General features: G+C 36.9%; 1 long non-coding RNA gene across 1 annotated transcript; it reads left to right on the top strand.

The window, feature by feature from the left end:
• Window positions 1–150: 150 nt before the first annotated feature.
• LOC138048930 (uncharacterized) lies at window positions 151–9,063 on the top strand. Its single transcript, XR_011132258.1, has 3 exons — window positions 151–231; window positions 3,608–3,646; window positions 8,474–9,063. It is a non-coding gene; the product is annotated as an uncharacterized lncRNA (long non-coding RNA).
• The last annotated feature ends 3,951 nt before the right edge of the window (window positions 9,064–13,014 follow it).

Here is a 13,014-nt window from a genome sequence, read left to right as displayed (position 1 = left end):
CTTCCATGGGATATGAAATATTACTTCTTCGGAAGTCACCTTACTGATGTTTGAAACATTAGTTCGAAATATAGCAGACATATTAATGGCCTTAACTGCCTTAATAGCTGATGATATTAGCCTTTTTCTCACACATATACATTTTTTGTTTAAATTTCCAGGTCCAAGTCACAAGTTGCTAAATGGCAATGACACTGACTTCTTAAATTAAAAGATGTTGTCAATGGAAAGGTTAGAGTCTAGTTACTGACAAAATATAACCGTCCCAGCTATTCTAGTCTAATTTAAAGACAAATTAAGATACGTGGGAAGGACCCGGTTTTCATAAGATCAGTTAGATATATATTTGTGTTTTGACAGTATCGCTTTGCCTTGTGATTTTTATCGGTTCTGAATAATTTTTCATTGTATTAGCATATATTTTTTCCCTAGTGTATTTCAAGGACAATATGTGTATTCTTACCAGTCTGTATATAATAGCTTTCTTTATTCCATTCATTTTTTATCTTGATAATGGTGTCACGTCAACATCGAAACGACGATTTTTTAGCGTTTACTTTTATATCTAAAGTTGTACCAAAATGGGAAAATGCTTTCTTTCATAAAGTTTAAGCTTTTAGCAAACTATTTCATAAACTTATGGAACAATTTCTGCAGTTTTTAGACATTTTGAGCAAAGACACTGTGTGTTACGAGTTCGAATGTTTTGAGGAAAGTTAGTTTACAAACTAAACTGAACGCAGGGTTGTCGGAACAACAACAAGAAGATTTATTCCAAAATGAACGTAGTTTCCACGAAGTAAAACTCTGAACAACACGTACTCGATAAACTTACACGGCCTCCGCCAACTTGAATAAACACTACTTCTGTCACACTTGACTAAACACGGCTAACGCCAACTCTCTTCGCTTGTGAAAAACTAGTTAAAAAACTCCGCTTGGACTCGTCTACTTATATACTCTCACAATAAGCTTCTAGAACTTTTTAAAATAGTAATCAATCTTATTATAGAAAGATTACAAAACACCGATTTAGAAACGCTTACGCACGAACCTAAAAATAAACAAACTAGGAACTCTCGCGAAGCGTCTAGAAAGTAACGCTTGTCACGCAATGCTTTGTTTCGTAACACTGTGAAACAATCTCCTACATTAAATTGCCAAAATGATATATTTATTTTGAATGTAATCACTTAAAGGTCTGCCTATGACAAATTTCCTTTGGTTGTCCAGACACGTTTGAAAGTATACAAAAGAGACCCTTTTGTAAGAACCTGTTTTTAATTATACAAAACCCTGTTGAGCGAACTAAAATCAAGCAGGTTCTATATGTGAGTAACAATTCAGCACCCAACCCAATACATAACAGCTGATCATCAGAAGCATTCTCACAATTAAAACCACAGTCTGACCAGAACCAACAAAGTTTTCTTAGTCAGAGAAAAAAAAAACAATAGTAAAAGCATGCATATACGAACATATATATATATAATTTGTCTGGCAAAATAGGGATACTTGGAAATTCAGGCTTTAAGTGGGTTCTTGACAAGGTCCTAATTCTATGAAAGAGATATAGGTATTGATTGCCAGAAAAATAAATATTTGCGATCTCAAAGTCAAACTCCCTGGTGCTTATTGCAATTTAACTAAGACATACTATTGTTCATACAATGTATGATTGTGTCAGCAATAACTGCTAAACAATTATTGTTATTGTGACCAACAGCACTAATTCTTTTTTACTTAGCAGATTGTTTACTTTTCCTCTTCAACAATCACAAATTATCTTTAGTCATGCTTTGTCTCTGTACAAAGCCAAACTGAGTTAGGCTTGTGACGATGGGCATTCTTTGTTTGTTCATTCTTATGACTCTTTCTCTTCCATCAGGTTGAGTTATTCTTGTGACGATAGCCATTCATTGTTTGTTCATCAATACGACCCTCTCTCTTCCATCAGGTTGAGTTAGGCTTGTGACGATGGACATTCTTTGTTTGTTCATTAATACGACCCTCTCTCCTCCATCAAGTTGAGTTAGGCTTGTGACAATGGTCATTCATTGTTTGTTCATTCTTACGGCGATCTCTTCCGTCAAGTTGAGCTAGGCTTGTGACGATGGGCATTCATTGTTTGTTCATTCTTACGACCCTCTCTTTTCCATCAGGTTGAGTTAGGCTTGTGACGATGAGCATTCTCTCTTTGTTCATTCTTTCGACCCTCTCTCTTCCATCAGGTTGAGTTAGGCTTGTGACGATGGGCATTCTCTCTTTGTTCATTCTTAAGACCCTCTCTCCTCCATCAAGTACAGTTAGGCTTGTGACGATGGCCATTCATTGTTTGTTCATTCTTAAGACCCTCTCTCTTTCATCAGGTTGAGTTAGGCTTGTGACGATGGGCATTCTTTGTTTGTTCATTCTACAAGCATCTCTCTTTATCAGGTTGAGTTAGGCTTGTGACGATGGGCATTCTTTGTTTGTTCATTCTACAAGCATCTCTCTTTATCAGGTTGAGTTAGGCTTGTGACGATGGGCATTCTTTGTTTGTTCATTCTTACGACTCTTTCTCTTCCATCAGGTTGAGTTAGGGCATTCATGGTTTGCACTGAGAACTTTGTTTCCTTCGTGGCCCTCTATTCAGTTGTCTATTAAGTTTCAATTCTCCTTTAATGTGAATAAGTCCACATCCGTGTCATTGGGAGGAAGATGCTCAACAGTTGTTCAGTCGTGTTAACATTTTAAATTTTATTAAAATAATTTATGGCATGGAGAAAATCCATTCTTTTTGACAAGTTTAACTGCTAGACCTATATGGCCTGCAGAAATTTTACTGATCTTGTTATTCATCCAGCTCAAGATGTGACTGTCATATTCGGAGAGTCAAGGAAATTTTTTTCATATTTTCAGTTGATCTGGAAAGATATGTAGCTAAATTTTTTGACTGCTCTGCTCCATTATAACTAATAGATTTTACTAAGTCAAGCTGTTTTTCTTTTTTGCCAAACCGCAAAGACATTCATGATAAATAAACATGTTTCAACTTAAGCGTAAGGTTTCTGCATCTAAGAATTACAGGGAATCTAGTCTACTTTTCATACTAACAATCACAGGATACCCACATAATGTGTTTGACCCTTGGTATTATTGAATTTAGAAGCAATGTATGAGAATAGCAAAAAGTTCCATATTATTGTACAATTCTGGGATAAATATTTGCATATAAGATGAGAATAAACTATCCTTCATCTGAGATGTTCTGCTGTGTCGTTATTGTGGTGGCTTGTGGCAAAATTTAGGGATTTCAAGGACGTTTGTTGCTCAGGTAAAAATTGCTACAATTTGCCATTTCCAGCCATAATAACAACAGCAATCATTTCAGACAGTTTATGCTCATCTTGTGTAAATATTTATCGCAGAATAGTACAATAATAATTATGGAACTTTTAGCTATTCTCATACATTGCTTCTAAATTCACCCTTAATGTGGGTCCCCTGTGATAACAATGATTAGTGAGTCCATAGCTAGATCTGAAAACTCAATCAGCATTACTGCTGGCTCAACCCAATTAATAGAATAGGTCTCTAATTTATTTCCTTTTAAATTATTTTTCAGGCTACCATGGAAATAGTAAGGAATTGGGTATTAGCAAAGGTACAGGAGACAGAACGACTTTGATCCAGTGTCTTACTTAAAGATGAGCTGTTCCAGGTCTTTCATGCTGAAAATCCTGAAATTTCTCATGAAGCCTTTCTTTTCTATTTTGGGCGATTCATGGGAAGTGCGCCGTTTCAATCTGTTACCCCACACACAAAAAAAAGGGGAAAGATACTTGGTTATTGTCGCTTGTCTTTTAAAAATAATGAAACCAATGAGTTGGTGGTTCAGAAAAAAGAGGTGTCATCAAAACATGATAAACGTGTGCCTTTTAATGAAGTACCAATTGAAAGCAAAAAAGAAATGGCTAAATTCAAAACAGCAAATGAAAGAAAATCTTGTCTGGGGGTTGCTGATATGCTGGAAAATGATGAGACGAGTAAGAAAGGTTTTAATGAGCAGGAAAACAAAAATATCAGTGACTGTCAATACACTTATTCCCAAACATGGAGGCATGGTGTTGAAAATTCAAACTTTTTGAAAGAAAATTCAATTTTTAGAAAAAAATTGTATAAACGCAAGTCTAGCCTGACTGTAGACCCAGTAGCAAGTACATGTAAGAAAAGTTTTGATGATCCACAAAAGAAAAAAACAAACAAACAAACTAGCAGAAAAAGAGAAAGGGAAAATAATGTAATGTTGAAAAAATGTCAACTGAAATTGAAACTGAGGTAGTTGTTGGCACAGCAAAATCTTGTGAGTGTGTTGCCAGCAATGATATGGTTGTACAAAATGATCTAGAATTTGGAATAGAATAGAATGTGGACAGTAGAAGCAACTCATCTGAAAATCTTGAAGCTTCCATACCTCCTCCTGTTGATGAAAGTGCTGATAATTGTGATGAAAGCACAGACAGCAGTTCAGTCTTTGATGGTGAACTTGTTGGCTCTGATCTTAATAGCGATATTGATGAGAAAAGTGAGAGTGACAGGTCAGTCCTTGAGAGTGAACATGTTGGTGGTGATGCTGGCTGCAAGGTTTTTAAAAAGGCAAGCAATGTTCATGCAATCAATCAGTGCAACTTCAGAAAAGTTGAAAGTGAATCTAGTCTGTTTAACAGCAGTCTCTTTTTTTGAAAATGATCTGTGGAAAGATCCTTGTAAAAACATGCGTGTCACTAAACTTCCTGGGAATCCAAAATCGTGTGAAATTTTTCTTGATTCTCGTTTTAAAGGCAGTATATCTGAAGATCTGCTTAAATCAGTTGGTGCATCTAAAGACCATAAGCTGACCAAATTGAGGTCCTTTATCGCTACTTGTTTTGAAGCTCTAGTATTTGGTTCCACAGGAAGTCATGAGTACCTGCAGTGTGACAGGCCAGGCAATCCATATCTTCAGTTTTCTTGCTCTAAGAGTAGTTCGTCTATCACCTGTAAAATCTGTGTCCCATACCAAATATGGGCATTTGAAAATAAAATATCTCATGCTTCCCGGAGATCTAAGGGGGCCACTTTGGACAAAATTTTAAACAATGCCTTCACTCCATCTTTTTGTGGGCTTCGGCAAGTTTATGAACACTCCATATCCAAGAGCCATTTAGAAGCCATTGCCTTTTTGGAGTGTTGTGAGAAAAATATCAAATCAGTAAAAAGTAAGGAAAAGTGTTCCAAGCAACAGTCACTGCATAGTTTTTTTTCCATGTAAAAATTCTGATGCTTTTCCTTTAAACTAAAATCGACCTCTGGATCCAGTAGCCAACCAATCCAAAGAGTGCAATGCGACTACATATGAATGCCTGAGGTCGTTAATCATTTTAAAGGTGATAGGCAGATACGCAGAAATACTGCAAAAGGATTGTTTAGAAAATTGATTTGTCAGAATGGAATCAACTGTATCAAGAAAGGGCACTCAAGCTGCAGGAATTATTCTAAGTGGAAAACCCTACACCCACAAGAGTTCCAATGTATTAAAGAAAAATGTGAAAATTGTCCAAAGTCTGTTTATATCCCTAATCCTGCAATTGTGTTGTTTGATGGTCAAAAAGTGGAAGTTGAAGGTGGTATTAAAAGTCTAGATCCACCCTGTTTAAGATTTGCGTATAATGCTGGGGGACACCCATTCACGAGCAAGAACTGCCACAAACAATTACGTGACTTGAAAAAAAAAACACGTGATGAGAAAGAGGACAAAAGCCACGTATGAAGTAGGAAGTAACAAGACACGTGTTGGATTGAAAGGGAACCGAAATGACTATGCAAAACATGGTGAGGAACTTGAGGCATTGAAACAGTCTCAAAGTGCAAAAAAGGCATCAGAAGAAAAATCCAACGCCCTTATTAAGGAGTTAAACAAACCCCAAAAAAAGGACAGATCTTTTATTAAAATCTTGTCTAAATAGTGATGAAGCCAAACTTCTTGAGGATCTTGTAAAGCTCCTTCAAACAGGTGTATCTGAATCTAACCCTATTCAAATAACAGTAATACGTAATCTTGTTTCAAAACTAAAATCGAAGAAGAATACCAAATATGTTGAAATCATTAAGGATTCGAGTGCTATGCACAAAAATAGGCTTGGCCTTAAGTACTATGCCTTACTTGCTGATATATCTGGTTTACCTAGTGGGACAACTGTTTCTCAGAGGGCCAAATGCATTAGTATGAACCCTGGCATAAATATGGATGCAATTGAAAGGGCCATTGCAGAGTATGAAGGTGTTCCTGTTATTGAATGTAGTGATGAAGCAAGGGCATTGCGCTTTCTCGAACCCAGACTTGATAGGAGTGGGACTTTAGAATTGATTGGAACGAGCTGGAACCCAGATGTTTCAACCTGGGATAATCAGGTCTTAAAACTTGCTAGAGTTGACCAAGAGAAGGGGGATGTTGATGAGTTCTCAGCCCCAAAAAGGCTTGTTGATGATCTTATTGAGTGTGATTCCCTTGCGAAAGATGTTTCCCTTCACAATTTCACTGCTCTTTGCAGTACTGAGAAACCTGATATTGTATATTGCATATGGCCAACCCCTAATAGTGGTTACAAATCAAAGCACCTTGAAAAGTTGAGGTGGCTATGCTTTTATAAAGAGAATGGTTCACCTAGAAAGATACCTTTAGCGTTGCTTGGCTTCTCAACTGATTCAGCTGGATTTTCACTTCATGCTTTGTGACCTCAATGATGAGGGTTGTTATGATGGACGCCTTCATCAATACTGAACGTCAACGTAGGCATTATGACGTCACGTCGCAGTAAACATTTTCAAATGGTCACATTCAGTTTCCTGTCTCCATGGCCCAATTCATCAAAAGCCGATTAACACTAATCGTGGATTAAGTACCAGCCTAGGTATGAATTTTGTAAGTAAAAAAAGGTTTAACTAATAATTTTAGGCTGAGGGAAAACAAAAGTCTTCGTCGAAATTGAAGGCTAAAAATTTTGAGCAAGTTCTTTTTGAAGCACCAAATAAACTGCTACTTAAGTTTCCATTAATCCAGGATTACCTTAATCGGGCTTTGAAGAACTGGGTACAGGTGTTTTACTCAGCTATCTTATCTAGGGAAGTCCTTTTCTAAAATTAACAATTATGACAACGTATGCTTAAAGTGCCCCTTACCCCCAAAAATCTTTTTTTCTCAAAAACGAATCTTTGCACCTGTTCGAAACGCATTGTAGCCATTTTTTCATTTTCGTAACAAATCCTGCGTTTTTATAGGCTTCAAAACTTGCGAAAAACCAAGCACCTTTTGTTCACGACCGAGTCAAGGGGAGTGGGTCTACTCCTGCTTTGACGTCACAAACTACTTTGCATGCATGTTTACAAAGAGTTAATGAAATGTTTCACACAGGTGCAAAGATTCATTTTAGCCAAAAAAATATTTTGGGGTTAAGGGCACTTTAAACAGAAGAGACATTTTTTTTTCGAACAGATATATTCTAAATGGCATGCAAATGACGAATACTTTTTCTGCCAGAACCCTAACTGCATCTGATTGAAATAAAAAGAGGCATCCTGAGTATTTACTTCCCTTAAAGCTTTTTTTAAAATTTATTTTTCTGTTTTAATAATAATAATAAACGTAATAACCATGTATTCTAATTGATCAATGATCAAAGAAAGCCACAGATAGCCAATCAAATGCTAGCCCTAGATGACGCAATTTTAGCGTGACTACCTGAAACGCATGTGTTGCTTTTGTCCTGCGTGATTACCTGAAACGCATGCGTTGCTTTTGTCCTGCTTCCGTTACCGGACTTCTCGATACTTTTCATATTTTATTATTAATAAGTAATTGCATGATTTTTCTCGTGCAATTTTGAATAAAAAAGCACTTGTAGTTGTTTTCACCCTATGCGCGCGCACAAAACGTTCGTCTTTGAAAAATGTACTCGTGCTCATTTATTCCAAATTGCACGCGAAAAATGTTGGATTACTTATATGTTATGAAGGAAAAGAAGTGGAGAAATGAGAGGGGAGAGGTCACTCCTCAGTCCGAATCTGACTTTGCATCAAACTTTGTGTAAATGCTGTTCAAATGCTGTGTTCCATTTGGAGATGACAAGAGGGCAACGACTTCGAGGATATCATATGAAAATGTAACCTTTTAGCGTTATTTTGGTCAATTCGCGATTATTCCAAGTAGATGAGGATGTGCCACTATCCTAAAATGAAATAAGTATGAACATCGTGTGGACAATTGAAAATTAGCTGTCGTCGGTCATTCACATTTCCGCACACGCACTCCACATAATCGCGCATTGTTGTTAGTATACGTAAGGTGAACGCCAAAGATCTCCAGCAAGTCGGTATCTCTTGGTTTCATAGTCTTAGTCGACAGAGGTCTGGTTTCAAACCGTTCTCTTTTTTCTTTATTTTTACTTTTTTTCAGGTCTCATCGAAGGAGGCCACCAGATCTGATATTTTTGCCTGACATGGTTCATATTTTACCTGGATATCCTAAACAGTCACCCGAGGATCCAAAAGATACATTAATAGCAATATACTTAAGCTTTCTTGTGGGGCTCTCACAAAGCACTGTGGTTTGCAAAGACATCTTAACAAACACAGTAAAAAGTAATATGTCAAGCATTGGAAGATCTATGAGAGGCTCCATTGTCGGAACAGAGCCCTTAAATTCTTCGTTACGAGAATTCCCGACAAATGACAAGAAAAGAGAATCCGAAGCAAAGATTATCGGCAGTAGTGTTTTTGGAGGGCTCTTCTTTGTCATATTTTTGTGCCCTTTTGGTGTGTTACGTGAAAAAGAACAGGAACACAATTAATGACCTTTTTCCTTGTAATGAAGTGGATCATAGTGTTTTGAAATATTTTTTTCTTTAAGGTGATTCCCTGGTCTTGCATTGCGCAACCTGACTGCGCATAATTTCTTGCGGCAATAGCGTGCGCATTAGCTCCCGCCCGTTGATAAAATGGCAGATTTTCACTGACGTCAAACTTAATCTGTCAAGGAATGGCTATTTTCTCCTGAAAGAGCACGGTGACCCCCTCTTTTTAATGGTGTTATGTACTCGTAATAGGTACACGGAAAACATATTTTAAAGAGGAAAAAAGTTGGATAGCATAAGTTGTAGTATTTATAAATAAATGACATGAAAACTGCATTTGGAGCCGAAGTGTGAAATGATGTTGTAGCAGTCCAATTTTCTCACTTTTTTTTGTAAGATCGAGCAATTTGAAATCACTTTACTGAAAGAATTTGGCCCAAACAAATAAGTAGGCTCAAGTTTTCAGTAATATTCAGTAGCTTTTGCCATACAACTACAACGTTTCCGGTTGAACAAGTTTCAAAGGCTTCTCGCGTAATTCCGAAAAAAAAACACTTAAAATAAAGGGAATGCAGCGCGAAAACAAGCACAGTGACTCCATCTTTTTACTGCATTTTGTTAATGTCCTGTGCATGAAAATCAATTCTGCGAAGTTTGACAGAAATTTGGATAGTACGTCATTTTCAAGGGAATTACCTTAAAGGTGGATTTCCATTGTCGCGTAGCAATATTCAAACGTAAGACATACGTAAAAAAATCTCAGATCTTGAAAATTTCCACTGCGGCATTAAAGAATTAATTAAACTCGTGGATCTTTCTTTCCGTGCGTTGAATGTACGTAAAATACCTGCTATCCTGAATTTGGCGCCCGAGTCATTGTATGGTGAATATGTCGACGGTAATGATTTTACACAGAAGGGCGTCCATATGGCAGAGGAGTCGCGTGAAAAAAAGAAAAACAGATGTCAATGGTTACATCGTTACATAAACGCAGTCTCCCGCTAAAAAGTTGAACCTATTTCAGTTGCGATCGCTAAGTGCACATGCGCATAACGTAAATAAATGCCTAAAATACAACGCGCCAGTGGAAATTGCAAAATGTAAAGTCAACGCACGAAATTGCACGCGTAAATTCAGATACAAATACTGCAGCAAAAACAAAGCAATAATAAATTACAAGTAAAGAACAATAAGAAGGTCGAACAAGGGTCGAAAAGAACGAAGTTCTGATCCAATTCAGCTTGACCGCCTTATTTTACAACACTCCCCGCTTAAGTTGACATTTTCTGCTGCTTCTTGATTTGGAGATCTTGAGTCATAAGAAAAGTCTTATACATCTAGACGCTGTACGAAAGCCAAGAACCGTGAAATTAGACTTAACTTGAATGGGTTTCACTGACTTGGCTTTTCCTCGATGTTGGCGGGCTTTCTGAATGGAGAGAGGAAATTTCAAAGTTGACAATTGTGATGTTATTTAATGTCAAGTTGTACTTAATTAATTGCTAATATGATCTTTTTTTCGAGACGTCGTTTTGTTCCCAAATATAAGTGCCAGCCATCTGCTGGCATATCAAATGACGTTTACGAGATGTATGAGTGGTACTCCTTTACCAGGCAAAAGCACTGAAGGGGTTTCTTCAACCAGGAACCAAATTCCGAACAAAAACGCTGTTATCAAGAATTATATAAAAGCCAGATTAAGAAAGCAGACAACACGCAAGCGGCATATTTCTTGAATAATTTAAATATCCCTAGCCTCACAGAACAACGAATGTTATCCTGGGAGGGCAAAATAACTTCAAAAAAATGTGCCAATGCTCTGGAAACTTTTCAACTTAACAAAGCCCCAGGAAATGACGGAATTCAATTGAATTTTATAAAAAAAGTTTGGTCGCTCGTTAGTGAGGCTTTCATTAGGTGTGTGAATGAGTGTTTTGAAAATGGAGAAATGTCAAGATCCCAGAAACAAGCAGTAATTACTTCCATTGAAAACAAAGGAAAAGACCGCTCCTTTTTAGAAAATTGGAGGCCAATCTCTCTTGTTAATGTTTTAGCGACTAGGATAAAAAATGTTTTACCAGATATAATCCATCATAACCAAAGTGGCTTTGTTAAGGACCGCTATATAGGAGAAACTGTACGATCAATCTTTGATTTAATGGATTTTACTCTTAATGAAAACATCCCAGGGCTAATGATTACTATAGACTTTCATAAAGCGTTCGATAGTGTAGAGTGGAATTTTCTCGTTACCTACCTGGAGGCTTTTCGTTTTGGTCCCGATTTTATCCGATGGGTTAAGACACTTTATAAGAATAGACAAAGTTGTGTTATAAATAACGGTCTTACAACAGGCTATTTTCCTTTGGAAAGAGGAGTAAGACAGGGTGATTGTTTGTCTCCTTATTTATTTGTTTGTGTAGTTGACACCCTTCCCATAGCAATTCGACAAAATACCGCGATAAAAGGCATCTTGATTGGTAAAGAGGAAACAAAGCTTCTCCAATACGCTGATGACACGACAGCAGTTCTATCAGATCGAGATTCGGCGCATGCCCTTTTCAACCTCCTGGATGTTTTCAGGAAACTGTCAGGTCTTAAGATAAATACATCTAAAACTGAAGGAACGTGGGTTGGCTCCTTAAGAGATGATGTTTCAAAACCCTCTGGTATTAAATGGAGCGGCGAACCAATCAAAGCCCTTGGGGTGTACTATTCTTATGATACTAAATTACTGCATGAAGAGAATTTTATCGAGAGGCTGGATAGCGTCAAAAAGCTTGTAAATATCTGGTCTTCAAGAGGTCTTTCTGTTTATGGGAGAGTGACAGTTATTAAGTCCTTAATCATTCCTAAATTTGTTTATATTTTGTCGCTTCTGCTGGCTCGAAAGGAAATCGTCCAAGAATTGAACCGAATATTATTTAAATTCTATGGAAAGGAACGGATAAAGTAACAAGACTGTCCACGATAAATGAATACAAGAACGGCGGACTAAAAATGATTGATCTTGAAAGTATGATTAAATCGTTACGGTTAGCCTGGCTGAAAAGAATCTTTGGAGAAAATGACGGTGCTTGGAAAAGCTACCTACAAGTTTTATTGAAGCGTCACGGTGGTCTCCTTTTATTTTATTGCAATTACGATATCAAAGACTATTTTGTTCCTTCCCTCTTTTATTCCGAGTTACTTCAGTGGTGGCCAGAATTGCGGGACGTTTATGATACTACAAAAAAAGAATGGCAACATATAGTGTGGAATAAGAAAGAGATACGAATAAGCAACAAACCTATCTTCTATCGAACTTTTTTTGAAAAAGGCATAACTTTTGTAAACGATCTTTTATTCGACACAGATACCACAAACTCTTTCAAGTTTATTTCAAGCAAAATAAGTAATACTAATTTTTTAATTTGGGCGGGACTTCGCCACTCCGTTTCATTACACCTAAAAACCAAGGAAAGCACTCCTTCTGAAATTTCTTTGTTGGTAATGATAGAGGGCAAAGACTTTGATGTGTTAAAAAAAGAAATCTAAGGACTATTACACATTAATAAAAAACTCAAAAGTCAAGCTTCCAAATAATTCTCAACATCTGAGGAAAACTTTTAATTTGTCAGAAGATCACTTGAAAAAGGTTTTCTGGCTACCGCATACAAAGTCCTTAACTCGATACTATTTACTAATACAAAGTTATTTACGATAGGTTACATCTCAGAGGATAAATGTTCATTTTGTAACTCAGAACCGGACGCTCTACACCATCTCCTTTTTCATTGTTACTTTGTGCAACCTTTTTGGAAAGATTTCGAATATTTCTTTTTCCTACTGACCAGAGAATTCGTCCACGTTACTCTGCAAGATGTCATGATTGGTATTATTTACGCAAATTGCCCTTTACTAAACTATTTGAAACTAGTCGCTAAATCATATATATGGGATTGCAGAAGAAATCTGTCTCCTCCTGTTATAAACGCCTTTAAGCTAAAGGCAAAAATTAAGTATGAAACGGAAAACATTGTATGTGTAAATACTAATAACATGGGCAAATTTAATAAGAAGTGGGATTTGTGCATGGGCTCTGAACCTAGCCCGTAATCTGTTTTTGAAGTGTGTTCTTAGAACTGTGCGTATTTGGCTGTAC

This window comes from Montipora capricornis, chromosome 5, assembly GCF_036669925.1.
Source record: "Montipora capricornis isolate CH-2021 chromosome 5, ASM3666992v2, whole genome shotgun sequence".
NCBI lineage: Eukaryota > Metazoa > Cnidaria > Anthozoa > Scleractinia > Acroporidae > Montipora > Montipora capricornis.
Note: the sequence above shows the minus strand (reverse complement) of the source record. Positions and strands in the feature narration are given on the sequence as shown.